Below are 5,620 nucleotides of genomic sequence, written 5' to 3'. Positions count from 1 at the left end.
TGAGTTAACTAGCATAGCCACTCCTTCAGATGCAACCTGGGGTGGATCCTGATTGCCCCCATCAACTGCTCCTCCTCTCCTTTGACCCATAGCTCTCCCAGTGTTGATTCTCTGAATCAACAAGGATTGATGTGGGACACGCTCATAACACCAACAACTCATACATTAGGAAAAGCATGATAGGATGTGAAGAAGGGGAATTTTCCGACGCAACATAGAGTCTCTAATTCAGGATAGTGGTGCATTGCACTACCTTGACTTAGAAACTTCTAAATGTTGTTGATGTGTACCTATTATTCTTGAAATTTAACCTAGTGCTTGGACACAAACTTTGTCACGACAAGAGTGTAGACCCCCAAAAAAACCGGCGTCATTGACCTCTTAGAGATCGCAGACAAGCCTACTTACATCATTCTTACTTCAGTTTGGTTAATTTTAGCAGAAAATTTGAAACATTTTCCTTCGAAACATGATTATTAAACATTCCACTACATTCACAATTGTTCACCATCAACCATCTTAACATTAAGAGATATTCAAATGAAAGAAATAGTTCATTACTCTATTAACTGTATAAACTGCCAAAATGGAAACAATACAAAGTCTATTAAAACAGTAAAGAAATGCTAGTGGAACATGCTCTAATAGATCAACTCTTAAACGAAGCTAGAATATTGAAAAACAACATCCTCGAAAGCATGTGGACCTATCATGTCCGGATGAAAGCTGGATGTCCGGATATCTTTTGCGTCAATCCTGTAGCACTAGTGTCCACCTGTGCCTGCACCTAAAATAGTAGGATTGTATAGGGTTAGTACACACTTGTACTAAGTATGGTTATATGCAAGCACACACCAAGGACATGCATGAGAAAGAATAGATCATTCCTGACAATATGATTAAGGAAAGTCAAGTTAGTGTACTTGCAAAATTGGGATTTGGAAAGTTAGTGATCTTTAAAAATTTAGATTAGGAAAGTCAGTGAGCTTTCCACATTTAGATTAGGAAAGTCAGTGAGCTTTCCTGATTTTGATTAGGAAAATAATGCCATGATAATAGCATACATCATCATACTTTTCATATTGCACACACAACGTATAACATCATACACACAGCACATATCATATTGCATATAGCGTTTCATATCATTTATTAATATGCCATAAGACCTTGGAATAATGGACTCACTTTAAGACATCCCAGAAATGAGGGCTCTACAGATGGAACCTCAACTAGGGAGTCTTCATTAGCAAACACATTGTCGTCTACATTCATTAATATGTACTCCATTTAATTTCATTCGTGAGCCAGTGAGACCACCAGCTTTACCTAGGATATAGTTTAAGACTTTCATCGGGTTCGTTGTTCAATGACCAAGAATGACCTAATGTCATTACTTGAGTCTAATTCACCTTTTTATTATCCTATCCTAACACCTTCGGTATCCTTTATTTCAATATGTAAATCATTTAAGGTTGACCTAATTCATTCATTTCTTGGGAACTTTACTTTAACCAACATAGATCATGTGAGCATCAGGAAATGCAGTGTCTCCCCCTCACAGAAAAGAGGTAGAAAACTGGCCAAAGTTACCCATAACATGCTAGAGTGCATGGGAATTTAACCCCTCCAGATCCCTATATTGGTTGTATAGGTTCGAAGACAAGGAAATATAAGGAGACCCATACCCGGCAAGCTGGACAGTCTCATCTTATGAGAGTTACATGAACCTCTGCCCTTCCCGAAAAAAAGGCATAAGCACTCATAGCTAGTATATCAGTGCTTAGTATAAAGTTCTATTATATTCAACTCATACGTCATGGAATCTGGCTTGTAATATGAGGACAAAACAGCTCAATAGATGATTCTCATATCATCATTAGTATTAAGTGTTTTAATGTCAATACTTTCATTAGAGTGTTCATAGTGACTGGTCTCTTCATTAACTTACACATTCATAGGTGAGTACGTCTTGGTAACATTTACTTAGGCTCATTTGAGATTATTCTAATCTTTTACATTAGCCTCATATCATGTTGTCACCACATTAATTAACATTAGCACATTTGCTCTTCATAATTACGTACCCTTTTTTTTTACGTGAATGTTCATTTCATCATATGCTAATACACTTGGCCATTTGTATGTTTCACACTCTTACTTAACCCATCTAAGGTTTTAACATTTCATTACATACATCTTAGGTTCACTTCTTTTAAGCGTATGTTAGAGTTATGAGTCTATACACACAAGTCATGAGCACTTCAATCATATTTTGTTAAGTAACTCATATCTTCCTATGATTATGTAATACAAGACTTATGTTTATTGTATATATGCAAAGATCTTGATTTATATCTATGTAGGTGGCATTATTCTTGTATAATTAATACACGTATCACTTATGTCTGAATACGAAAATTTGGGCAAGGAAACCCAAGTTCGGATCACTTGGATAACATTTACATTTTTCATTGATTTTATTTTTAATCTCCATGACACTGGGACTCTAGATCAAACACCAACATTAACATTGTATCTTTAGTTTTCCACTCGGTTTTCCTTTTAATTTTGCCGAAGGGTTGCGGGTTAAAACCCCCACAACCCCTTTTTATTTTTTATTAAAATACTTTAGTCCCATTATGAGAAAATCAATAGGTTGTGGGATCAAACACCCACAACCTCTTTTATTTTATTCATTATATGCACTGGAATTGAGAGATTGTGCGTTCGAACCCCCACATCCTGTATCAGGTTGTGGGTTCAAACCCCCAAAGCCTCCTTACTTTATTTTTAATTAATGTTTGCTTAACTAGGTATTTTGGCACTGAGGTTGTGGGATCGAGTCCCCACAACTTCACTTTATTTCCTAACTTATTTCGCTCCTCTCCTTTCAAGCCTTGAGGTCATGGGTTCCATTCCCACGCCTCACATCTTCTTTTTTTTCTTCAATTTTCTCTTCTCTCATTCGTAGCCTGAAGGCTGTGGGTTTGATTCCCACGCCTCAAATTTAATTAATTAATTAATTATTCTATCCTTTCTCTTCCTGTAGTCCGATTTTGAATCTCCCCAACCCCCTCTCTGATGTCTTCTTTTTGAAAATTACAGTAGCCACACGGGTATGGTCCCAGGTTTGAATACATGTGGCTCACCCCTGTTAAATTTTATTAAATTTCCTGATTCCTTTATTAAACTTTAGTCTTAATTAACAATGCATTGTTGCTGTAAATTTTGGTCATTTTTCAATTCATTTTTTCAACGTTCTTTCTTGAACTCCTAAGGAATTTCGAAGACCGTTTAAACACATTTTTCGGTGCATCTTTCATAGTTTTGTTTGACAAAAAAATTCCTATTCAATCAGCAAGGATTCATTACAATGAACATCATATTGTGTACACCTTTTCCAAATATTATACAAGGATTAAACCTTGAATTTCACACCTCCAACAGTGACTAAGTTCACTGCCACATTTTGCACACACACATCATTTTTTACATGATTTGGACAACATATTAAATATTCACATAATTCCAAACAAGCATACTTAAACATAAAATTCACGAAAAAACATTTCATCCCTACTTTGTACCAGCAAACATACCTAACCTTAATTCAATGGGAGCTAGGGACAGGGACATGCAACGGGCAATAATCCTAGTTTTCGGAATGAATATCTTGAACATTAAGGGGTATCTTAGAAAAGGGACCAAGAGAGAAGAAACTTATGCCTTATTTGATGTTCATAAGTTGAATTTTGTGCCCAAATCTTTCTCCAAAACCACGTCCAAATCACTCAATGTTTCACCACAAACTCGACGGAAATCGCCCTTGCCTCAACGTTTTTTATTAGCTTGCTTTCTTAGATTTTTTCGTGAGTTCTTCAAGTGTGGAGAAACTTTGTTATATTTTCTGTTCTTCATGTTAATTGGCACAGAGAAAACAATACAGTTTGAACATGAGGTTGTGATAGGCGTGAGAGAGTGAAACATGTGATGTTGTTTAGGCTTATATAATGACTTAGTTAATTTAGGAATCTCCGTACTACATAAAATCTGATTAAATTAATTATACCTGAAAGAAACATTTTTCCCCTGAAAAATCAGATTTTAAATAATAAATAAATCACCAATTTGTTTCTCCATTGTGGCTCAAACTCGTGTGACACCATTTTGCGAAAATGGGCCATTTTGGGTTGATAAAACCCGAACTGGTTCTTTAATTAAATTAATTAATTAATTAGTTCCTTATGGTAATTACGAATTACCCTTGTCCTGAAAAAGACCATTTTACCCCTCTACTCTCAAAACTTAAAATTTCCTCTTTTTATGTTTGGTAAAGAATCCTTCGATAAAATCTTTGTTTTCGATAGCCCTATATGGTTGGTTCCACCTTTCAAAGCTCAACTAACTCCTCAAGTTAGGTGGCTTTTTCGTAGTAAAGGTTCTGAGGTCTGGTTCGACGCGTATCAATCCGTGTGAACCTTCGTCTAATCGTATGCTGTCTTGACACATTAAGCATTTCTTAACATATTTATTTTTAGGGTTGTTACATTCACAATGATTCGTATGATATGGGGACTCCAATTATAATTGGCATATAGAGGGTTCAATACATATCTCCTACATATATACCGAGGTTTCACTGTATTATTAATGTTTTTACCTTAAGTTTAGTGTGTGTCAAAAGCCTTTTTGTATTGATTTTTATGTAAGTTTCTCCTTATTTGCAGGAAATCTTTCCTTAGATAAAAGCAGAAGTTTTTGGACGAAGAGACCACCTACGGAGCTTTTGTCGGTCTGTCGAGCTTGTGACAGTCCATAGGTGGCATCGTAGGGAAACTGCTGAAGGACAACGAGGAAGTCTGACCTAGTGTTGAAATGGAAGTCCTTGACTGACCGTCATAGCCATGACGGTCCGTCCTACTGGTTCGTCTTAATGATCAAAGAGTAGTCCTAGTACCCGAATTCCAAAAAGTTTAAGTATTATGGAATGGAGACCCTCGACGGACCTTCGTGCTTGGAACGGTCCCTCATACCTTCCATTGAGGGTAATTAAGAAATCAACATAAGAATTTTTGAAGTATGGAACGACGGAGGCCATGACGGTCCATTGTGACTACGACGTTCCGTCACGAGGTCTGTCAACCCAGACACGTTTTGGCAAATTTTTAGTAATTAGAATCCTTCTATTATTAGGTTTTTTTTTTATTAATATTTCGGAAAACCTCGTTTTTGGGGTTAGATTTTTCGTTAGTAGAGTTTTTGATAGGAGACTTTTTGATAGTTAAACTTTTGGATAATCTTTAGTTCTGTTGTTCATGTATTGAAGGATTAATTTCAGTAATTGTTAGTCTTTTTTTGGAATTGATTGTTTGTGCTTTTTTTGATTAATCAAGTGAACTTCTAGAGTTAATTCTTTCTCATCAAAGTAAGTGAATGAATTCTTATATTAAATTTATGAATAGTGTGATTATGACCATGGGTAACTAAACTCCATAACAAGGGTTGTGGGAACCATGGTTGAATAATGAGGTAAAACCTAACTAAAATAGCAATTCTAGAATAGTGTCTTTCATGTATTGATAATTCTTTCATTTAGAAGTCTTTTTAATGGATGACC

The sequence above is a fragment of the Solanum lycopersicum genome, chromosome 12 (assembly GCF_036512215.1).
Source record: "Solanum lycopersicum chromosome 12, SLM_r2.1".
NCBI classification, from domain to species: domain Eukaryota; kingdom Viridiplantae; phylum Streptophyta; class Magnoliopsida; order Solanales; family Solanaceae; genus Solanum; species Solanum lycopersicum.
This window is presented reverse-complemented; position numbering follows the sequence as displayed.